The following is a 25,889-nucleotide window of genomic DNA, read 5'->3' as shown; positions in this document are numbered from 1 at the left end:
TAGACTTTTATACATGGTTAAAGTTTTGAAACAAACATTGCATTCTGGTATAAATTTATTTGGAAGAAAATTCTAGGTTTGTCTCCCAAATAAATCCCAGTAAAAACTGTTCTACTATTTCTCTTGGGAATTTATGTTTTGAAACATTATGATTTGCTTTGATGGTGCCATGGACGTGTATATTGGAAACAGATATGTTGGGATTTTCTTTAAGTTTCATGATATAAGTTTTTTACCAAGTGATCTAAATTTTGAATATAATATTATTCTGTTATACTTTTAACATTTATCATATGCATTTGAAAACAAACAGGTAAATAATCATTGACAGCCAACAAAGTTAAAGATTTTTACATGTTTTGCTGTTGAAAGAATCCGGAGAAAAAATTATAACTAGGCATTCAGAAAACATTTTGAAGTGCTCTGAAGTATAACAATAAATGATTTTGCTTAAGTTCAAAACAGTATTATTTAAACGGTCTGTAATTAATCTAATCCATGACATTAATTGTCAAATGTACTTCATAATGGGATAGCTGTCATGGCTTAATTATTATGCTTTAGGTAATACTCTCTCCTTTACGTATTAACTCCAGTGGATTTAATAAGACAAAAAAAGATACTGCAAAGCATAAATGATCAAACCATCATCACATTTTCTTTCCTTGAATACTTTCTCTTAAGAATCAGTGATTCCATAAAATACGGCCCATCAGAGCTTTGAAGGAAAAGCGTCTCTGAAAGCTACCCTTCCAAACTTGTGTATGTGCCTCGTCTTTTATTTTCTTTTTATTTTCTTGTTCTTCCCATCAGGTCTCAGGTCTCTCCTTCCACTGATTCTCCAGGTTCTTCCCCAGTGGCTTCCTACCTGGGCTTAACACTTTTTCTTGTTCCACATCTTACCTGTCCTCTAATTCCTCTATAAAATCACCAGAGGCCTTAAAGATAATGGAGCTAATCTAACAAGCTAATATAAAATGTTAATAAATTATATGGGTTTGAGATTTTTACTTTGATGCTGGGATATCTACCATTTAATAGAAAACATCAGGTAAGACAAATAGAGAAAAAAAGACATTTTAGGGCATTGCAGTCACACTTAAACCACAAATGCACTGGCTTATCTCATTAGAGTCTTAAGCTGATGTAGTCAAAAATTTGGAAGCTATGTTTTCAAAGTTAATCAGTTAATACCCTAACATAGAGAACATTTTTTTCTGAAGTTCTATGATTTCCTATTTTGTGGATCATAATAAGTAAATTATGCCACATTGTCTAAGTTTATAGAAAATAAGGAGAAGAAGGCTACACTGAAAACTTTGAATGTTTGTAACTGGGCAAAAACAATGTACACAATATCTGACTTTTTAAATGATGCAGTAATAGAAAATATAACTGAAGCTACTTCTTTCACAAGGCAGCTATTTCAAGGTTATCTCTAGAGCCTCCCTATCCAAAATAATCCCATATAACTGTTTAATCTCATGGACATGTAGAATAAGGTGTGCCTATCTACATTAGAGGCATAAATGTCATGGTTGATTCAACCTTATCTAAGAAGTAATCAAGTGATTTTTTTTTCTTCTAAGTAATAATAAATACCCCCTCTGGTAGGCTGCCTTGCATTAAAAAATTCCTGAGAATAGGTACTTTTATGTGTAATGATACAGGAAGCAGCAGGAAGATGTCACATGTCTTACGAATAAAAGTGATAATGGTGGTAGACCAAAGTAAAATTGGAAGATACACATTATATTCAGAATAACTTTGTCTCATTTCTAAATGGCCAGCCCTAGTCTCAGTGTGCGCACTGTTTATTGACTTGGAAAAACCCTGGATTGACACGGAGCTTTAATAGATGTGGAAGTGGCTTTCTAAGTGTGCCTGCTGCATTCCGGTCAGGAGATGTCAATACTTAACTAGCTCGGGGTTTGAGAAAAAAAACTTAACCTTACCACATGCCATTACAGTTAGTTAATTGCTGTGACCTCTATCGTAGATTGTGATCATCGTTGATATTTTCTGTTTAGAAAATAAAGAAATGACTAATGAATGATATTTTTATGAGTGGTCAGGAGAAAGCCATGGCTTAAATCCAGAAGACCATCATTTTTTGAAGTTGTACTTTGACAGGCAGGCTGTGGAAATGATTTTCTTAGGCTCCCTTCTGACCAATTCATAGAACAACTGTGATCAATCACAATTGTTTTATGGAATTCAGTTACTGGTACCATGTCACAACAAACTGATTAAATTCTCCCAGAAGAAATCATCAACTTTATTGGGACTAATGGTATATAAGATCTTAAGTTAGAAAGTTGTTTTCATTCACCCTTTAAGGAAAAGTCTTGCTTTTGAAAACTCAGCAAAACTGATTTAATATTTTCAGAATAGACCTTATCCAAATGGTTCATGACACCATTTTTCACATTTCAGGATATCAAAGGATATTATTGTCTTCTTAATATAATAGTGACAATCTCCCTTTCAGAATATTTTACTGATTAACCCATCTTGCTACAAAGTATGTTATTGGCTCCCTTTTTTCACATGTTTACTTCTTCTATTTTAGTATACTTAATGTAACTGTTTGCCCCGATCTTTGTTTTTTCTTGATTATGTGACTTGAAAATCATGTATATGGTTTCAACACATGAACATACGCATGATTGATTTTTGATGCCTCATGATATTCAATAAATTTTATTTAATGAGTTCTTGATATACAAATAACCCCACAGTGGGATTGAGTCAGATTTTACCAACCGCTGTAATAAAGAGACAATCAGGGATGTACCATGCAAGGTATGACTAGCAGATTTGTTATTTTTTTCACCATTATGGGTATTTATAAATGGTCTGAAATAGCTAGTCCATTTTCCTATTCTATACACTTCCTTGTTCAGGATAAATGTTAAAGAAACCATCTGAGTCCTAGAATCTAAACTAGTTTGTGAAAATTATTCATTATGCATTAAAAATTGTTGCCTCCTTAATATTAAAATTTTAATTTTCATAGTTCTTTAGGAAAAACAAAGCTCAAATATAAAGTCCCCACATACTCGATATTCTAAAAATGGCTAACAGTGTACTTTCAAGCAAAAATGATCAATTTCATGTTTAAAACAATGGAAGCATTTAAACAGGGAGGCAAAAGGATTGTGATGATTAATCTTATGGGACAATTTTACTGGGGCACAGGGTGGGTGCCCTGATAAGACATTCTTTGGGGGTGTGTCTGTGAGGCTGTTTCTGACTGAGTAAAGCAAAGTGCCTTCCTCAGTGGGGGTGATTATCATCCTCTCCATTTAAGACCTCAATAAAACAAACAAACAAAGCAAACAAACAACAACAACAAAATATATATATACTATTTGTTCTGTTTCTCTGGAAAACCCTGACTAATACATGGATTGCCTTTGTTTTTTAGAGTAGTATATCAGACAACTCTTCTATTGGAAGGAGTAGAGACTACACTAAAAAATCAATTAGAAGTTGATTACAAAAATGTGTTTGTTATATAATAAGGAATATGACTAGAGCCATCAGTCAGGAAAGGAGATAAGATATTCAAAAGACAATTATGAGGTATATTAAATAAAATTATAGAAACCAAATTGGCATATATAAAAAGTTACCATAAGAGAGAATTTTCAAGAACAAGGCAGTGGTGAGAAGTATAAAAATGCAATGTATAAGTCCTAGATCCTGAGAATTGGAAATTGCCACTGGGGATGATCATTGATGGTGATAGAGATGAGATTATAAAAGTTAAATTAGGATAAACATTGACAAGATTAATAAGAATGGTGACATTTATTACTTTACACATAAGGAGATAAGGCTCAGAGAGGCTTTTTGTTTGTTTTTTTGTTCTTGGGTTTTTGGTTTGTTTGTTTGTTCTTACTGGCTTAAGCTCATACAGCATGTAAGGACTGAGATAATATTGCTTCCTGAAATTATGACTCAAAATTTATAGCTATTTTACTAATAAAGTGTATCAAATATTAAAAGGAAGGCAAGACCATCCTAAACATTTCAGATATAAAACTTGCTAAAACTTAACTTTGGTATGATAATTATAAAGTGAGTATGGGATGACAAAACTTACTTGGGAATCAGCTGGCCAGTAGATCTAAAAGAAATTTTAAGAAATGTTATAATTATATAAAATAACAATGTCTATTATTGTGTTATAATTGTAGAAGGCAGAGAAACTATGGTACCAAACTAACTTCTCATGCAGAAACAAGACATTTTTGTAACAATATGTATATGTGCAACCATGAAACGAAACAAGATCAATTTCAGAAAACAATAGATCCTAAACATGCAAAAATACAATCTTCAATTGCATATACAATAGAAAAAAATGTTAGACAAGAATCTTTGATTTCCTGTTTTTAGACAAAGATAATTATAATACAAAAGGCATTAAGCTATAGTCACATATATAATCATAATTCTAAGGATAGTAAATAATATGAACATTGTGAGTTAGAGTACACAACATTTTTTACTTACAATTTAAAAATACCTTGCAAGTTATGACTAGCAGATTTGTTATTTTTTTTCACCATTGTACAAATATTAAAAAAAAAAATAAACCTCAAAGGGTTAAAGTAATTTTTCTCAGTTTACATGGCTCTTGTGCTCTCAGGACTTATGGTTCCAAATGCTTTATGTTTATGTCACAAACATATAGAAGTGAACGAACACACTGAGACATAATTCAAATGGCCACTTGGATGTAATGTAATCTTTTGGACAAGTCTTTAGGTATAACTGAATCACTAATATGTACATTCTTTGATTACCTTTAGTTATTTTAATAAGGTTTTCTGCACAGAGTTCAAGCTTATATTTTGATGTAACCTTTTCAGAGAGAACTTTATTTTCAATTTTAAAGTTCCTTTTTTTTCCTTGCTGACATTATACAATTCTCTAAGTTTATTTCAAAATTTCATTCAATGAGTAATAATCCATGTTTCATCAAATGCATACAGTGAGGTAATTGTGCTGTGTGTGGGTGTGTGTGTTTGTAATTGGTGTACTTAATATACGGCTTTCCAGAATCCTTTTATTGAATTATCTGAAGCATACATTTTATCATCCTCAATTGGTATTTATAACATGCTCAAATGTCTATAATGTATGCTAAATAAAATTTTATAAAGTCATTAAATGTTTTCTAAAGGGTGATTCCAATGATTTTGTATATAAACACCCACCACTAATACACCAAAAATGCACACGTTTATGCTGATTTTTATTCTATTATTATTTTTTTAACTCACTGATTTGGAAGGAGGACTTATAGCTGGCTATCAGCATCCTCCTCACTGAACAATGCTGTTGACTCTGCATCCACCTCTGTGTATTCTATATGGCTAGAAGAGCAAATCCAGGTAATGGAGCCTGTGATAATGTAATATACAAGCTTCAGCTGAGCAAGCATCTACCTGAATTGGGCATAACTAGTTACGGTTTTCTCAGAGATACTGCTGCTTTGGAGAGGATGTTTCAGAAGTTGTGTGCTTTGGGTCCCAAAGTAGTAGAACTAAGGGTTAAAAAAAATGAGTGGTCCATTTTAGCAAAAAGTATCTGTAATGTGTGTATTTCTCCTTTGAATACTCAGTGTATATGGTTTATAATTGGTTTGCTGTGTTCTCAGAGCAGTGATATAAGTGACTAAAACAAATGGTGGGAGGAAAAATTAGTGTTGCCTATTATTATCTGTAAAACTGAATATGTATTTTCTAGTGTATACATTATGCAATTGTCTACAGCTTTTTATTTTTAATGCTATTAGTTGTGCTTAAGGAAACACAGAGCTCTTCATCCCAAACCAAGCTGTTTTTTATTTAACTTATATACTTAATAACCTTTATAGAAAGACAGTAGTAGCTTCAGCAATTTTATGGCTTGAGATCAGTGTACAAGTTGAAATTTATAGTCAATGACAGTTGCTAATCTTCACTTGTAATGTCATCTTTGTTTGCTTCCCTTCTGAAAATATTTAGTTAACTCTACTTTTACTCAAACATTTATTTTATATGTAACTTTTATACAGAGAATGTTAAATTGTTTGTTAAGAAAGTTTGAGTAAAAGTACTGTTAAAACTATCCTTATTGACATAGACATAGAGAATGGATTTGAGGACATGGGGAGTGGGAAGGGTAAGCTGGGATGAAGAGAATGTCATAGACATATATGCACTACCAAATGTAAAATAGATAGCTAGTGGGAAGCAGCCACATAGCACAGGGAGATCAGCTCGGTGCTTTGTGACCATCTAGAGGGGTGGGATAGGGAGGGTGGGAGGGAGAGGCAAGAAGGAGGAGATATGGGGATATATGTATATGTATAGCTGATTCACTTTGTTATAAAGCAGAAACTAACACACCATCGTAAAGCAATTATACTCCAATAAAGATGTTAAAAAAAAAAAAACTATCCTTATTTTATGCTCTCACCACTGAATGTTCTCCATTAAAAATATTAAACTTATATGCTCACAGTCATGTGTTCATTTGAATAGGGAAATTAATAGCTCATATGTGGCTAAACTGAAGAATTAATTTTGATACATCATACTCCAAATAAATGTTGAAAACAAAAAAAAAATGGTTACATATAGGAAAATACTAAAGATTTACACTATTCCCATTTACACCTTGTGTCATTTAATAATTTGACTAATTCTCTCATCCCCATTCCTATAGATTTCAGTTTGCAACAAGGAATATGGTTTCCCATGGGCAAAGCAGCAAGTGAAAAATAGGTATTTGAGCTTCTGAAAATAAAATGCTGTCACATTCTTAGACCTTAATATAATTAGGTTCCCATTATCTTGGTAGACTCTTCTTGTGGCAAGCGTTAATGGTATGAGTATGATGGCAATTCAAATATACAGAACAAAGAAGAAGAAACTAAGATTTGTTGTGTGTCCCACATATGTCAGGCACTCTGCAAGCTGGAAATTTTATATAATAACAACAATAAGAGCATTCATACATAACACTTATATACATATTTCAAATAGCCAGTTGTTTTATAATTATTTACTCATTCATTTCTCACAATAATCCTCTGATATAGGTGTACTTTTATTTAGGTATTAGATTATGCCATATCAAATTAATCACTAATCTCAGACTTTTAATATAGACCAAGTTTATTTCTGTCTTAGGGTCCATATCCAAAGTAAGTCTGAGGCTGATTGTGTGTGGAAAGGGTTGTGTTCGACACAGTCACTCAAAACCAAAACTGTCATAGCTGCTCCCAGCTATTCATTGACCCCAAAGTGACAGACATTACTTGTGCCCACATCCCTTTGACCAGACCTTGTCTCAGAGAACTACAAAACAAAGGATAGGAAAATAAAAGGCAAGCAAAGAATATTTGATTAAACACCACTCTGCCAGTGTGTCTTTCTGGTGTGCAAACTATTTGATTCTACTTAGTTCCATGTTCCATAACCACGTGTTTCTTTGGGGCTATGCACATTTATTATCACTTTTCCTGCTTGAGGTAAACCGACAAAGGATTTTTTTAGCCAAGATTGTAGTCCCTTTGACAGTAGAATGAATGCAGATCTCTGCACGGGATCAGATTTCCAAGTGGAAGACTACAATGGGAAACTAATATATAATTGGATTTTCACCCTGTTACTCCTTAATCAATAGAGAGGTTTTTTTATTTGTTTGTTTGTTTTTTAGCAAGAAATTTTAAAGCCACACCCTTAATCTGATCTGTGCTATGAGTTAGTTTTAATTTTTTGTTATTATTTAAAGGAATATTCCATTTCAACACCTAATGTTTAGGTTCTCAAAGTAGTTAGAATCTCTAACACTGCAAGTGTCCACATTTCTGGAATCTATCCTTTTTCTTTTTACCAAGCTGGCAAACTAGCTCATCTCTTTCTTACAACACCTTGCCAAACACAGGCAATTAGAACTAACACAAACCATAATGCCTTGTTCTCCAACCTCTTCTCCTGTAGTAAGTTACTTTAGTCACAAAAACAAAAAAAACAAAACAAAACAAAATACCTCTCCTATAATTTTAAATGACAGTTTAACCAAATAATTTGGAGCTGTATAACAATTTTTTCAGCCTCCAACCTTAGTTTCTTTGTTGTCTGCTCCCAGCTGCTAAGCCAATACCACAGTCTATGTTTTTGTTTGGGAAATACTCTACAGAAATTTCAGTCATGTATAGTAACATAGATGGTGTTTCAGCTGTTGTTATCTTCTAACAATCAGACACTATTTTTTTTAGTCTCCTGTTCTGGCACCTTTCTTTGTCCACTCTTGAAATGCTGGTGATCTCTTTGGTTTCATCATCATCCTGACTCTCTTCTTACTGCACATACTTTTCGTGTCCACAAATGAAATATTTGGCAAGCATTATGACTTTTGCCACAATAGCTACTACTCTCATCCCATTTTACAGATAAGAAAACTGAGGGACAGTGTTATTAAATTACTAGCCCAGCATCACACACCCAATAAAGAGTGACTCTCCAGAGTACGTGATCATAATTTTAACACTATTAATTCATTTAATTCTCACAACTATGGCCTTAGGTATTTTTTATTTGTCATTTTACACATGACAACACTCAGTTCCAGCTAAGTGTCAAAGACAGAATTAGAATGTAAGTATGCATACTTTTTGACCCTCTAACAGACCCTTCAACCTTAACATTTCCAAAACTGGAATCAGAAAATATATTCTCCTTCCTAAAATCTGCTGCTCTCCCTGTATTCTCTGGCCAAGCTAACCAAGTTAACCAAGTTAACCATTATCCATAGAGTTGACAAACCTGTACTCACCCTGTAGCCTTTAGTTCATCTCCTTTTCTAGTTTAGACCCGTATCTCCTGTTCCACTTGGACAATGATAGTTGCATTTCACAGGTTTACCTGTTTACAGTCTCTTCCAACTCCCATCCATCCTTTATTATCCTGGACATTATATTTCCAAGATAAAGATTTGATATACTATTTCCCTTTTATTTAAAAAAAAAAAAGATAGTGCCTTGCTGCCCTTTGCTACAGAATAAACTTTAACTTTTAGCCAAATTAATGGGAGTGTATAGTTGCCCTCAACAGAGATGGAGAAGGCTAGTGTTGGAAGAAGTTTCAGGAAGAAAGATCAGTTTAGGACACTATAGCATGTGTCTTAGACATCAAAATAGAGCTGTCAAGTCAGCATTTGGATATATAAATTTCAAGGCATTATAATATAGATTTTGTTGAAATCTATGTAAACAAATTAAATCACCAAGAGTACTGAGAAAGAATGATTAGTGAAGTAAGGAGAAAACTAAGAGAGATGGCATCCTGGAAGACAAGTGAAATAAGTATATCAAAGAGGAGGACAAGACTAACTTTTTCAAATACTCCTGGTAGGTCACGCAAGATACTCATTTAGAATTGAAACTTGAATTTACAAAGCATCTGGAATAGAAATTCTGGCAAACTGATGGGCTCTAAAACTTGATTGAAATGGGTATAAGAGAGAATTGGAGGAGAGAAATTGGAAGCAGTGAGTATAAACAACTATTTTGAGGTGGAATTTCAATGCAAAAAAAAGGAATCAAGAAATGGTGTGGTAGCTCCTACGGGAAGGCAAGTTAGGTATTCTTTTTAAGAAAGAAATACATAAAAGATGGAAGCTTTGTATTGATGGTAACAATTTGTTTGAGAGAGAAAAACTTGATGATGTGTAAGGAATAATGGCTAGGAAAGAACTGATGGAGTTGTGTCTTTGAGACAGGTAAGAGGATATGGAATCTTGTACCCCAAAGAGGAGATTAACTCTAAATAGAAGCTTGGAAATTTTATCACTGGTAAAAGAGAAAAGACAGAATGTGTCTGCAGATACTGCAGGCTGGTAGGAATTGTAGTTAGTGTCTGTGGATGTCCCTTTCTGATAATTTTTATTTGCCAATGAAATAGGAAGTAATTTTATTAGCTGTAGTTAAGGTAAGGAAGGAAATTGACAAGTGCATGGGAACTTATAAGTAAAATTACAATATGAGAGAAACATGAATACTTAATTCTTACCAATATGTTTAGATCATGGATGATGTTTCAACTAATTTTGGATACTCAGCCTCTCTAAATACCTAAGATATACTAGGCTAATGATAATAATATCTGTAATAATGCTGAAATAATAATAGTTTACGTTTCTTGGGTTCTTGTTATTTACCAGGCACTACTCAAAGTGCTATATATGGATTAGCTAATTTAATCTTCAAATAAAACCTAAGAGTTAGATGATATATTATCCCATTTTACAGATGAAAATATCAAGATATTAAAAATGACATTTTACCCAAGGTGACACATTTAAGGAAAGAAACTGGTGAAATGAAAAAAGAAATTATCTCATGTGTTAATACATTTCATAAGAACTCCAAGAAAACTAAGAGACTTATTAAGTCAATGTTAAAGTATTAGTCATTTTGGTAAGTCAGAGTATGATATTTTGGAAAAGGATTTGAGGACCTATCCAATGCTCTATAAGTGACCATTTATTTAAGCTCCTCTTAAGGATAGTTCTATATCTATAAACAAGCATAGTTGTCCTTGTGGTCAGATATCCCTCCTAAAACCAAGTCTTCAAACGTTGTCTGAAACCATTTAACAAAGAAAAACTTCGGCATGTTCCTTGAGGTTAGGGTGTGTTCCTTAGAACCCTTTATCTCTCCAGCAACTTGCAAATAATAGGAATTTGTTGTTGATGCCAATTATAAGGAGGATGATTTCTTGGCTTTTTAAATTAACATCTCTATATGCAGATAACAATCACCTTGAAATACTGATTGTTAATGTTCAAATTGCCTTTTGTGCAAAACTGACAAATTTTAGACTAAATTGCTGTTGGCTATGTTTTCAAAAAGGTAGATCTTAATAATGACATTTAATTTTTCTTTTTTGAACAAATGAATGAGTTTCAAGACTGTTTCTGCAAAGACAGAGCACTATATAAATTCCACATGAAAGCAAGCCCTAATTTAAAAAATAATACCCTAATGATACCTAATTACTTCCTTGAGAATAAACAGCAACCTAATTAGTCACCTTTATCTTCATATGCACCTGGAATTGCTATTGTGAATAAAGCATACAAAGCACAGTCCATTTTAACAAAAATTCTCTGCACTGGAGGAAAGTGAGAAGGCTGGGTGAAGCAGGCATGGTAATTTATAACAAATCATTAAAATTTCTAATGGTATTTGATTCATTTTTTGGAGGGGATTGATCAAATAATTAATAGAGTTTGGAAAAATTCCCATTCCCAGTTACACAGAATTATTTTAGAGCTAAACTTAAAGCATTTCTTATAAAGCTAGATAAAATGCAGTTTCAAGAGACAGTGTATCTGTGTATGTCAGATATTTCTCTGCCATAGCAAATGGCAACTATTAACTCCACACTTTGAGATTTTATCCAGAAAGAACTTGGAAATCTCTTCTCAGTTAGATAATGTCTTCCCAGAAATGGGTTGTGGACAGGACAGATTAACCAGGCTGACAACCACTCAAATGAATTCCTGGAGGTGAGCCTTTGCGGACAGAAAGGAAAATAAAAGTTCCCATGTCTTCACCACTGCCACAGTGAATGACTTAAAAATCAGTTTGAAAGATGTTATAAATAAATAAATATTTTTAAAAAATCAGTTTGTACCATCTTGTATAAAATTTGAAGTGAGAAAGGCAAGGCATATTCTTTCCTTGGGCACTGCAGAAGAGTTAGCCCTTACCTTTATTGTTAATAATGTAAATCTTTAGAAATATTCGAAGTGGCCATTCAAGCCGGGTGAAAACAACTCTATTTCATGGTAAATTGCAAATAAGTTTCTATGGAAGGTGAAGACAATCTTCCTGATTACTACTGGACTTGTATGAGTATGAATTTTTTATATTCTTGGGCTTTTCTGAGAAGTTACTTTTAGAGAAACTTTGTCATCAATTTCTTTGTTGCAAATTACCACAAATTTAGCAACTTAAGGCAACAGGCTTTTATAAGCACACAGTCCCTGTGAGACAGGACTCTGGAAATTTACTTAGCTGATTCCCATGCTAAGGATCTCATAGGCTGTCATCAGAGTTAGCCAAGGCAGGGTCCTCATCTGGAGGCTCCACTACAAAAGGATGTGCTTCCAAACTCCTTTGAGTTCTTGGGCAAAATTCATTTCCTTGCAGTTGCAGGACTGAGAGCATTAGTGCTTTGCTGGCTGGAGGCTAGAGGCCAGCCTTAGCTCCTAGAGGCTGTCCAAAGTTTTTGCAGTAGCTTGCCATGTGGGATTCCCCAACCTGACCACGAACTTCATCAAGTTGACCAGGAGAGTCTCTGACACAAATGGGCTAGCAAAACAGAGTCTTATATAACAGAGCATAATCACAGGAGTGACATTCCATCACTCTTGCTCTATTATACAGTATTAGAAGAAAGTCACAGGTCCTCCCTCATTTAAGGGGAGGAGAGTATACACGGACATGAAGACCAGGCGGCAGAGGTCGTGGGGGTGGGTGCCCTAGAAACTGTTCAGTCTTTTCACCTGTTTATCATGGAACTTTGTTTCCTCTGTTCCAGCAAATGTATTGTTGTAAATTCTTTTTTTTTTTTTAACATCTTTATTGGAGTATAATTGCTTTACAATGGTGTGTTAGTTTCTGCTTTATAACAAGGTGAATCAGTTATACATATACATATGTTCCCATATCTCTTCCCTCTTGCATCTCCCTCCCTCCCACCCTCCCTACCCTACCCCTCTAGGTGGTCACAAAGCACAGAGCTGATCTCCCTGTGCTATGCGGCTGCTTCCCACTAGCTATCTATTTTACATTTGGTAGTGTATATATGTCCATGCCACTCTCTCACCTGTCACATCTTACCCCTCCCCCTCCCCATATCCTCAAGTCCATTCTCTAGTAGGTCTGTGTCTTTATTCCCGTCTTGCAACTAGGTACTTCATGACCTTTTTTTTTTTTTTTTTCCCTTAGATTCCATATATATGTGTTAGCTTACTGTATTTGTTTTTCTCTTTCTGACTTACTTCACTGTGTATGACAGACTATAACTCCATCCAACTCACTACAAATACCTCCATTTCGTTTCTTTTTATGGCTGAGTAATATTCCATTGTATATATGAGCCACATCTTCTTTATCCATTCATCCGATGATGGACACTTAGGTTGCTTCCGTGTCCTGGCTATTGTAAATAGAGCTGCAATGAACATTTTGGTACATGACTCTTTTTGAATTATGGTTTTCTCAGGGTAAATGCCCAGCATTGCTGGGTCGTATGGTAGTTCTATTTTTAGTTTTTTAAGGAACCTCCATAGAACCTACTGTTCTCCATAGTGGCTGTATCAATTTACATTCCCACCAACAGTGCAAGAGTGTTCCCTTTTCTCCACACCCTCTCCAACATTTATTGTTTCTAGATTTTTTGATGATGGCCATTCTGACAGGTGTGAGATGATATCTCAGTGTAGTTTTGATTTGCATTTCTCTAATGCTTAATGATGTTGAGCATTCTTTCAAGTGTTTGTTGGCTATCTGTATATCTTCTTTGGAGAAATGTCTATTTAGGTCTTCAGCCCATTTTTGGATTTTGTTGTTTGTTTTTTTGTTATTGAGCTGTATGAGCTGCTTGTAAATCTTGGAGATTAATCCTTTGTCAGTTGTTTCATTTGCAAATATTTTCTCCCATTCTGAGGGTTGTCTTTTGGTCTTGTTTATGGTTTCCTTTGCTGTGCAAAAGCTTTTAAGTTTCATTAGGTCCCATTTGTTTATTTGTGTTTTTATTTCCATTTCTCTAGGAGGTGGGTCAAAAAGGATCTTGCTGTGATTTATGTCATAGAGTGTTCTGCCTATGGTTTCCTCTAAGAGTTTGATAGTGTCTGGCCTTGCACTTAGACCTTTAATCCATTTTGAGTTTATTTTTGTGTATGGTGTCAGGGAGTGTTCTAATTTCATAATTTTACATGTACCTGTCCAGTTTTCCCTGCACCACTTATTAAAGAGGCTGTCTTTTCTCCACTGTATATGCTTGCCTCCTTTATCAAAGATAAGGTGACCATATATGCGTGGGTTTATCTCTGGGCTTTCTATCCTGTTCCATTGATCTATGTTTCTATTTTTGTGTCAGTACCAAACTGTCTTGATTACTGTAGCTTTGTGATATAGTCTGAAGTCAGGGAGCCTGATTCCTCCAGCTCAATTTTTCGTCCTCAAGATTGCTTTGGCTATTCGGGGTCCTTTGTGTTTCCATACAAATTGTGAAATTTTTTGTTCTAGTTCTATGAAAAATGCCAGTGGTAGTTTGATAGGGATTGCATTGAATCTGTAGATTGCTTTGGGTAGTAGAGTCATTTTCAAAATGTTGATTCTTCCAATCCAAGGACATGGTATATCTCTCCATCTATTTGTATCATCTTCAATTTCTTTCATCAGTGTCTTATAATTTTCTGCATACAGGTCTTTTGTCTCCTTAGATAGGTTTATTCCTAGATATTTTATTCTTTTTGTTGCAATGGTAAACGGGAGTGTTTTCTTAATTTCACTTTCAGATTTTTCATCCTTAGTGTATAGGAATTCAAGAGATTTCTGTGCATTAATTTTGTATCCTGCTACTTTACCAAATTCATTGATTAGCTCTAGGAGTTTTCTCATAGCATCTTTAGGATTCTCTATGTATAGTATCATGTCGTCTGCAAAGAGTGACAGCTTTACTTCTTCTTTTCCGATTTGGATTCCTTTTATTTCTTTTTCTTCCCTGATTGCTGTGGCTAACACTTCCAAAACTATGTTGAATAATAGTGGTGAGAGTGTGCAACCTTGTCTTGTTCCTGATATTAGTGGAAATGGTTTCAGTTTTTCACCATTGAGGACAATGTTGCCTGTGGGTTTGTCATATATGGCCTTTGTCATGTTGAGAAAGGTTTCCTCTATGCCTACTTTCTGCAGGGCTTTTATCATAAATTGGTGTTGAATTTTGTCAAAAGCTTTCTCTGCATCTATTGAGATGATCATATGGTTTTTCTCCTTCAATTTGTTAATATGGCGTATCACGTTGTTTGATTTGCGTATATTGAAGAATCCTTGCATTCCTGGAATGAACCCCACTTGATCGTGGTGTATGATCCTTTTAATGTGCTGTTGGATTCTGTTTGCTAGGATTTTGTTGAGAATATTTGCATCTATGTTCATCAGTGTTATTGGCCTGTAGTTTTCTTTCTTTGTGACATCTTTGTCTGGTTTTGGGATCAGGGTGATGGTGGCCTCATAGTATGAGTTTGGGAGTGTTCCTCCCCCTCCTTTATTTTGGAAGAGTTTGAGAAGGATAGGTGTTAGCTCTTCTCTAAATGTTGGATAGAATTCACCTGTGAAGCCATCTGGTCCTGGGCTTTGGTTTGTTGGAAGATTTTTAATCAGGGTTTTAATTTCAGTGCTTGTGATTGGTCTGTTCATATTTTCTATTTCTTCCTGGTTCAGCCTCGGCAGGTTGTGCATTACTAAGAATTTGTCCATTTCTTCCAGGTTATCCATTTTATTGGCATAGAGTTGCTTGTAGTAATCTCTCATGATCGTTTGTATTTCTGCAGTGTCAGTTGTTACTTCTCCTTTTTCATTTCTAATTCTATTGATTTGAGTCTTCTCCCTTTTTCTCTTGATGAGTCTGGCTAATGGTTTATCAATTTTGTTTATCTTCTCAAAGAAACAGCTTTAGTTTTATTGATGTTTGTTATTGTCTCCTTCATTTCTTTTTCATTTATTTCTGATCTGATCCTTACGATTTCTTTCCTTCTGTTAGCTTTGGGGTTTTTTTGTTCTTCTTTCTCTAATTGATTATGGTGCAAGGTTAGGTTGTTTATTCGAGATGTTTCCTGTTTCTTGATGTAGGCTTGTATTGCTATAAACTTCCCTCTTAGAACTGCTTTTGCTGCATCCCATAGGTTTAGGGTCGTCGTGTCTCCATTGTCATTTGTTTCTAGGTATTTTTTGATTTCCCCTTTGATTTCTTCAGTGATCACTTCGTTATTAAGTAGTGTATTGTGTAGCCTCCTTGTGTTTGTATTTTTTAGAGATCTTTTCCTGTAATTGATATCTAGTTTCATAGCATTGTGGTTGGAAAAGATACTTGACATGATTTCAATGTTCTTAAATTTACCAAGGCTTGATTTGTAACCCAAGATATGATCTATCCTGGAGAATGTTCCATGAGCACTTGAGAAAAATGTGTATTCTGTTGTTTCTGGGTGAATGTCTTATAAATATCAATTAAGTCCATCATGTTTAATGTATCGTTTAAAGCTTGTGTTTCCTTATTTATTTTCATTTTGGATGATCTGTCCATTGATGAAAGTGAGATGTTAAAGTCCCCTACTCTGACTGTTTTAATGTCAATTTCCCCTTTTATGGCTGTTAGTATTTGCCTTATGTATTGAGGTGCTCCTATGTTGGGTGCATAAATATTTACAATTGTTATACCTTCTTCTTGGGTCAATCCCTTGATCATTATATAGTGTCCTTTTTGTCTCTTGTAATAGTCTTTGTTTTAAAGTGTATTTTGTCTGATATGAGAATTGCTACTCCAGCTTTCTTTTGATCTCCATTTGCATGGAATATCTTTTTCCATCCCCTCACTTTCAGTCTGTATGTGTCTCTAGGTCTGAAGTGGCTCTCTTGTAGACAGCATATATACAGGTCTTGTTTTTGTATCCATTCAGCCAGTCTGTGTCTTTTGGTGGGAGCATTTAATCCATTTACATTTAAGGTAATTATCGATATGTATGTTCCTATTCCCATTTTCTTAAATGTTTTAGGTTTGTTATTGTAGGTGTTTTCCTTCTCTTGTGTTTCTTGCCTAGAGAAGTTCCTTTAGCATTTGTTGTAAAACTGGTTTGTTGGTGCTGAACTCTCTCAGCTTTTGCTTGTCTGTAAAGGTTTTAATTCCTCCATCAAATCTGAATGAGATCCTTGCTGGGTAGAGTAATCTTGGTTGTCGGTTTTCCTCCTTCATCACTTTAAGTATATTCTGCCATATCCCTTCTGGCTTGCAGAGTTTCTGCTGAAAGATCAGATGTTAACCTTATGGGGATTCCCTTGTGTGTTATTTGTTGTTTTTCCCATGCTGCTTTTAATATGTTTTCTTTATATTTAATTTTTGATAGTTTGATTAATATGTGTCTTGGCGTGTTTCTCCTTGGATTTATCCTGTATGGGACTCTCTGTGCTTCCAGGAATTGATTAACTATTTCCTTTCCCATGTTAGGGAAGTTTTCAACTATAATCTCTTCAAATATTTTCTCAGTCCCTTTCTTTTTCTCTTCTTCTTCTGGGACCCCTATAATTCGAATGTTGGTGCGTTTAATGTTGTCCCAGAGGTCTCTGAGACTGTCCTCAGTTCTTTTCATTCTTTTTTCTTTATTCTGCTCTGCAGTAGTTATTTCCACTATTTTATCTTCCAGTTCACTTACCCGTTCTTCTGCCTCAGTTATTCTGCTATTGATCCATTCTAGACTATTTTTAATTTCATTTATTGTGTTTTTCATCATTGCTTGGTTCCTCTTTAGTTCTTCTACATCCTTGTTAAATGTTTCTTGCATTTTGTCTATTCTATTTCCAAGATTTTGGATCATCTTTACTATCATTATTCTGAATTCTTTTTCAGGTAGACTGCCTATTTCCTCTTCATTTTTTAGGTCTGGTGTGTTTTGACCCTGCTCCTTCATCTGCTGTGCGTTTTTCTGTCTTCTCATTTTGCTTATCTTACTGTGTTTGGGGTCTCCTCTTCACAGCCTGCAGGTTCGTAGTTCCCATTGTTTTTAGTATCTGTCCCCTGTGGCTAAGGTTGTTTCAGTGGGTTGTGTAGGCTTCCTGGTGGAGGGGACTAGTGCCTGTGTTCTGGTGGATGAGGCTGGATCTTGTCTTTCTGGTGGGCACATCCACGTCTGGTGGTGTGTTTTGGGGTGTCTGTGGCCTTATTATGATTTTAGGCAGCCTCTTTGCTAATGGACGGGGCTGTGTTCCTGTCTTGCTAGTTGTTTGGCATAGGGTGTCCAGCACTCTAGCTTGCTGGTCATTGAGTGAAGCTGGGTCTTGATGTTGAGATGGAGATCTCTGAGGGATTTTTACCGTTTGGTATTACGTGGAGCTGGGAGGTCTCTTGTGGACCAGTGTCCTGAAGTTGGCTCTCCCACTTCAGAGGCACAGCCCTGATGCCTGGCTGGAGCACCAAGAGCCTTTCATCCACACGGCTCAGAATAAAAGGGAGAAAAAATAGAAAAAAGAAAGAAAGAGGATAAAATAAAATAAAATAAAGCTGTTATAATAAAAAATAAGAAAAAAATTATTAAGAAAAAATGTATTAAGAAAAATTTTTTTTTTAATTTTAAATAAAAAAATTATTAAGAAAAAAATTCTTTAATTTTTTAAAATAAAAAAATAAGGAAAAAGTTATTAAGAAAAAATTTATTAAGAAAAAAATTTTTTATGTAAAAAAACAAACAAACAAAAAAACCGGACGGACCGAACCCTTGACAAATGGTGAAAGCAAAGCTATATAGAAAAAATCTCACCCAGAAGCATACACCTATACACTCACAAAAAATGGAAAAGGGGAAAAATTAATATATCTTGCTCCCAAAGTCCACCTCCTGAATTTGGGATGATTCGTTGTATATTCAGGTATTCAACAGATGCAGGTACATCAAGTTGTTTGTGGACCTTTAATCCGCTGCTTATGAGGCTGTTGGGAGAAATTTCCCTTTCTCTTCTTTGTTCATACAGCTCCCAGGGTTCAGCTTTGGATTTGGCCCCCCTCTGCGTTTAGGTCGCCTGAGGACGTCTACTCTTCACTCAAACAGGGCAGGGTTAAAGGAGCAGCTGCTTCGGGGGCTCTGGCTCACTCAGGCGGGGGTAGGGGGAGGGAAGGGTACGGATGCGGGACGAGCCTGTGGCGGTGGAGGCCAGTGTAACGTTGCAGCAGCCTGAGGCGTGCCGTGCATTCTCCCGGGGAAGTTGTCCCTGGATCACGGGAGCCTGGCAGTGGAGGGCTGCACAGGCTCCTGGGAGGGGCAGTGTGGATAGTGACCTGTGCTTGCACACAGGCTTCTCGGTGGCAGCAGCAGCAGCCTTAGCATCTCATGCCCGTCTCTGGGGTCTGCGCTGATAACCGCGGCTCGCGCCCGTCTCTGGAGCTCGTTTAGGCGGCGCTCTGAATCCCCTCTCCCTGCACACCGTGAAACAAAGAGGCAAGAAAAAGTCTCTTGCCTCTTCAGCAGCTGCAGACTTTTTCCCGGACTCCCTCCCGGCTAGCTGTGGTGCGCTAACCCCTTCAGGCTGTGTTCACGCCACCAACCCCAGTCCTCTCCCTGCAATCCCACCAAGCTCGAGCCTTAGCTCTCAGCCCCCGCCCACCCTGGCGGGTGAGCAGACAAGCCTCTCGGGCTGGTGAGTGCTGCTCGGCAAGGATCCACTGTGTGGGATTCTCTCCGCTTTGCCCTCCGCACTCCTGTGGCTGTGCTCTCCTCCGTGGTTCTGAAACTCCCCCCTCTGCTACCTGCAGTCTCCGCCCACAAAAGGGCTTCCTAGTGTGTGGAAACCTTTCCTCCTTCACAGCTCCCTCCCACTGGTGCAGGTCCCGTCCCAATTCCAGATATCTATCTTCAGACCACGTTCTATGCTTCCAAGCAGCACTGCACTTCATTCTGAAAAACATATTCATCCTGCCTTCTCAGAAAAAAAAGTCTCCTTTCTATCTTTATTCACAACATGACCCTTTAAAGGGTCTTCAACAATTTGTTACTAACTTCACACTCACCTCCACTAATGTTCTCCTCTCCCCCCTTCCCACCTGAGCAGGTTCTCTAACCATCTACTGGATACATCTAAAGCATTATTTTGATTTTAGAAGTTGATTCTAGTCTTTTATATCATTTCTTGTCTCTGATTTTCTAAGATAATAGCCAGATTAAATTTTTCTAATGATTATAACATTTCCATTATGAGTTTCACCTTTACGTGGAAACTCTTTATTTAATTCCCATATCTTTAAATAATTGTAGGCAGATTCCTCTTTTCAAAGGCTATATATTAAAATTAATATATTTTTGTTTTAAAAAAAATTTGGTTGTGCTATCAATTACTGAAAGAGGGATTATGGATTTGTCAATTTCTCCCTTTATTTCTCATGACTTTTGTTTTATATATTTGGAGGCTACATTATGATTTGCATGCAAATTTAGAATTGTTGTAACTTTTTTATTTAACATCTTTATTGGAGTATAATTGCTTTACAATGGTGTGTTAGTTTCTGCTTTATAATAAAGTGAATCAGTTATACATATACATATGTTCCCATATCTCTTCCCTCTTGCATCTCCCTATCCCACCCCTCTAGGTGTTCACAAAGCACAGAGAGCTGATCTCCCTGTGCTATGCGGTTGCTAGCCACTAGCTATTTTACGTTTGGTAGTGTATATATGTCCATGCCACTCTCTCACTTTGTCACAGCTTCCCCTTCCCCCTCCCCATATCCTCAAGTCCATTCTCCAGTAGGTCTGTGTCTTTATTCCCATCTTGCCACTAGGTTCTTCATGACATTTCTTTTTTTTCCTTAGATTCCATATATATGTGTTGGCATACTGTATTTATTTTTCTCTTTCTGACTTACTTCACTCTGTATGACAGACTCTAACTCCATCCACCTCACTACAAATAACTCAATTTCGTTTATTTCTATGGCTCAGTAATATTCCATTGTATATATGTGTCACATTTTCTTTATCCATTCATCCGATGATGGACACTTAGGTTGCTTCCATGTCCTGGCTATTGTAAATAGAGCTGCAATGAACATTTTGGTACATGACTCTTTTTGAATTATGGTTTTCTCAGGGTAAATGCCCAGTAGTGGGATTGCTGGGTCGTATGGTAGTTCTATTTTTAGTTTTTTAAGGAGCCTCCATACTGTTCTCCATAGTGGCTGTATCAATTTACAATCCCACCAACAGTGCAAGAGGGTTCCCTTTTCTCCACACCCTCTCCAACATTTATTGTTTCTAGATTTTTTGATGATGGCCATTCTGACCGGTGTGAGATGATACCTCATTGTAGTTTTGATTTGCATTTCTCTAATGATTAATGATGTTGAGCATTCTTTCATGTGTCTGTTGGCCATCTGTATATCTTCTTTGGAGAAATGTCTATTTGGTCTTCTGCCCATTTTTGGATTGGGTTCTTTGTTGTTTTGTTATTGAGCTGTATGAGCTGCTTGTAAATCTTGGAGATTAATCCTTTGTCAGTTGTTTCATTTGCAAATATTTTCTCCCATTCTGAGGGTTGTCTTTTGGTCTTGTTTATGGTTTCCTTTGCTGTGCAAAAGCTTTTAAGTTTCATTAGGTCCCATTTGTTTATTTGTGTTTTTATTTCCATTTCTCTAGGAGGTGGGTCAAAAAGGATCTTGCTGTGATTTATGTCATGGAGTGTTCTGCCTATGTTTTCCTCTAAGAGTTTTATAGGGTCTGGCCTTACATTTAGGTCTTTAATCCATTTTGAGTTTATTTTTGTGTATGGTGTTAGGGAGTGTTCTAATTTCATTCTTTTACATGTAGTTATCCACTTTTCCCAGTACCACTTATTGAAGAGCAAGTCTTTTCTCCATTGTATATTCTTGCCTCCTTTATCAAAGATAAGATGACCATACGTGCATGGGTTTGTCTCTGGGCTTTCTATCCTGTTCCATTGATTGATATTTCTGTTTCTGTTCCAGTACCATATTATCTTATCTTGATTACTGTAGCTTTGTAGTATAGTCTGAAGTCAGGGAGCCTGATTCCTCCAGCTCGGTTTTTGTTTCTCAAGATTGCTTTGGCTCTTTGGGGTCTTTTCTGTTTCCATACAAATAGTGAATTTCTTTGTTCTAGTTCTGTGAAAAATGCCATTGGTAGTTTGATAGGGATTGCCTTGAATCTGTAGATTGCTTTCAGTATTATAGTCATTTTCACAATGTTGATTCTTCCAATTCAGGGACATGGTATATCTCTCCATCTGTTTGTATCATCTTTAATTTCTTTCATCCGTGTCTGATAGACTTCTGCATACAGGTCTTTGGTCACCTTACGTTGGTTTATTCCTAGGTATTTTATTATTTTTGTTGCAATGGTAAATGGAGTATTTACTTAATTTCTCTTTCAGATATTTCATCGCTATTGTATAGGAATGCAAGAGAATTCTGTGCATTAATTTTGTATCCTGCTACTTTACCAAATTCGTTGATTAGCTCTAGTAGTTTTCTAGTAACATCTTTAGGATTCTCTATGTATAGTATCATGTCATCTACAAACAGTGACAGCTTTACTTCTTCTTTTCCGATTTGGATTCCTTTTATTTCTTTTTGTTCTCTGATTGCTGTGGCTAAAACGTCCAAAACTATGTTGAATAATAGCAGTGATAGTGGGCAAACTTGACTTGTTCCTGATCTTAGAGGAAATGGTTTCAGTTTTTCACCATTGAGAATGATGTTGGCTGTGGGTTTGTCATATATGGCCTCTGTTACATTGAAGTAGGTTCCTTCTATGCCTACTTTCTGGAGGGTTTTTATCATAAATGGGTGTTGAATTTTGTCAATAGCTTTCTCTGCATCTACTGAGATGATCATATGGTTTTTCTCCTTCAGTTTGTTAATATGGTTTATCACATTGATTGATTTGCATATGTTGAAGAATCCTTGCACTCCTGGGATAAACCCCAATTGATCTTAGTGTATGATCCTTTTAATGTGCTGTTGGATTCTGTTTGCTAGTATTTTGTTGAGGATTTCTGCATCTATGTTCATCACTGATATTGGTCTGTAGTTTTCTTTTTTTTTGACATCTTTGGTTTTGGTATCAGGGAGATGGTGACCTCATTGAATGACTTTGGGAGTGTTCCTTCCTCTGCTATATTTTGGAAGAGTTTGAGGACAGGTGTTAGCTCTTCTCTAAATGTTTGATAGAATTCTCTTGTGAAGCCATCTGGTCCTGGGCTTTTATTTGTTGGAAGACTTTTAATCACAGTCTCAATTTCAGTGCTTGTGATTGGTCTGCTCATATTTTCTATTTTTTCCTGGTTCAGTCTCAAAAGGTTGTGCTTTTCTAGCAATTTGTCCATTTCTTCCAGGTTGTCCATTTTATTGGCTTGTAGTTGCTTGTAATAATCTCTCTTGGTCCTTTGTATTTCTGCAGTGTCAGATGTTACTTCTCCTTTTTCATTTCTAATACTGGTGATTTGTGTGTTCTCCCTTTTTTTCTTGTTGCGTGTGCATAATGGTTTATCAATTTGTTTATCTTCTCAAAGAACCACCTTTTAGTTTTATTTTTCTTTGCTATTGTTTCCTTCATTTCTTTTTCACTTATTTCTGAGCTGATCCTTACGATTTCTTTCCTCCTTCTAACTTTGAGATTTTTTTGTTCTTCTTTCTCTAATTGCTTTAAGTGTACGATTAGGTTGTTTATTTGAGATTTTTGTTGTTTTTTGAGCTGGGATTGTATTGCTATAAACTTCCCTCTTAGAACTGCTTTTGCTGCATCCCATAGGTTTAGGGTCGTCGTGTCTCCATTGTCATTTGTTTCTAGGTATTTTTTGATTTCCCCTTTGATTTCTTCAGTGATCACTTCGTTATTAAGTAGTGTATTGTGTAGCCTCCTTGTGTTTGTATTTTTTAGAGATCTTTTCCTGTAATTGATATCTAGTCTCATAGCATTGTGGTTGGAAAAGATACTTGACATGATTTCAATGTTCTTAAATTTACCAAGGCTTGATTTGTAACCCAAGATATGATCTATCCTGGAGAATGTTCCATGAGCACTTGAGAAAAATGTGTATTCTGTTGTTTCTGGGTGAATGTCTTATAAATATCAATTAAGTCCATCTTGTCTAATGTGTCATTTAAAGCTTGTGTTTCCTTATTTATTTTCATTTTGGATGATTTGTCCATTGATGAAAGCGGGGTGTTAAAGTCCCCTGCTATGATTGTGTTACTGTCGATTTCCCCTTTTATGGCTGTTAGTATTTGCCTTATGTATTGTGGTGCTCCTATGTTGGGTGCATAAATATTTACAATTGTTATATCTTCTTCTCGGATTGATCCCTCGATCATTATGAATAGTCCTTCTTTGTCTCCTGTAATAATCTTTATTTTAAAGTCTATTTTTTCTAATATGAGAATTGCTCCTCCAGCTTTCTTTTGCTTTCCATTTGCATGGAATATCTTTGTCCATCCCCTCACTTTCAGTCTATGTGTGTCCTTAGGTCTGAAGTGGGTCTCTTGTGGACAGCATATGTATGGGTCTTGTTTTTGTATCCATTCAGCCATTCTATGTCTTTTGGTTGGAGCATTTAATCCCTTTACATTGATCCATTATTGATATGTATGTTCCTATTCCCATTTTATTAATTGTTTTGGATTTGTTTTTGTATGTCTTTTCCTTCTTTTGTGTTTCCTGCCTAGAGAAGTTCCTTTAACATTTGTTGTAAAGCTGGTTTGGTGGTTCTGATTTATCTTAACCTTTGCCTGTCTGTAAAGGTTTTAATTTCTCTGTCAAATCTGAATGAGATCCTTGTTGGGTACAGTAATCTTTGTTGTAGGTTTTTCCCTTTCATCACTTTAAATTTGTCTTACCACTCACTTCTGGCTTGCAGAATTTCTGCTGAAAGATCAGCTGTTAACCTTATGGGGATTCCCTTGTATGTTATTTGTTGCTCTTCCCTTGCTGCTTTTAATATATTTTCTTTGTATTTAATTTCTGATAGTTTGATTGATATGTGTCTTGGCATGTTTCTTCTTGGATTTTTTCTGTATGGGACTCTCTGTGCTTCCTGGAGTTGATTGACTATTTCTTTTCCCATGTTTGGGAAGTTTTCAACTATAATCTTTCCAAATATTTTCTCATACCCTTTCTTTTCTCTTCTTCTTCTGGGGCCCCTATATTTCAAATATTGGTGCATTTAATGTTATCCCAGAGGTCTCTGAGACTGTCCTCATTCTTTTCATTCTTTTTTCTTTATCCTGCTCTGTGGTAGTTATTTCCACTATTTTATCTTCCACGTCACTTATCCATTCTTCTGCCTCAGTTATTCTGCTATTGATTCCGTCTAGAGAACTTTTAATTTCATTTATTGTGTTGTTCATCATTGTTTGTTTGCTCTTTAGTTCTTCTAGGTCCTTGTTAAGCATTTCTTGCATTTTCTCCATTCTACTTCCAAGATTTTGGATCATCTTTACTACCATTACTCTGAATTCTTTTTCAGGTAGACTGCCTATTTCCTCTTCATTTGTTTGGTCTGGTGGGTTTTTACCTTGCTCCTTCATCTGCTGTGTATTTCTCTGTCTTCTCATTTTGTTTAAATTACTGTGTTTGGGGTCTCCTTTTCCCAGGCTGCAGGTCCTGTTGTTTTTGGAGTCTGCCCCCAGGGGGTGAAGTTGGTTCACTGAGTTGTGTAGTCTTCCTGGTGGAGGTGACTGGTGCCTGTATTCTCATGGATGGGACTGGATCTTGCCTTTCTAGTGTTCAGGGCCACATCTGGTGGTGTTTTGTGTGGTGTCTGTGACCTTATTATGATTTTAGGCAGCCTCTCTGCTAATGGGTCAATTGTGTTTCTGTATTGCTAGTTTTTGGCATGGGGCCTCCAGTACTGGAGGTTTCTGGCCATTGGGTGGATCTGTGTCTAAGAGATGATATGGAGATCTCTGGGAGAGCTCTCGCTGATTGATATTACATGGGGATGGGAGGTCTCTGGTGGTCCAATGTCCTCAACTTGGCTCTCCCACCTCTGAGGCTCAGGCCTGACACCAGGTTGAAGCACCAAGACCTTGCCA

This window comes from Balaenoptera ricei, chromosome 18 (genome assembly GCF_028023285.1).
Source record: "Balaenoptera ricei isolate mBalRic1 chromosome 18, mBalRic1.hap2, whole genome shotgun sequence".
Lineage (NCBI taxonomy): Eukaryota > Metazoa > Chordata > Mammalia > Artiodactyla > Balaenopteridae > Balaenoptera > Balaenoptera ricei.
This window is presented reverse-complemented; position numbering follows the sequence as displayed.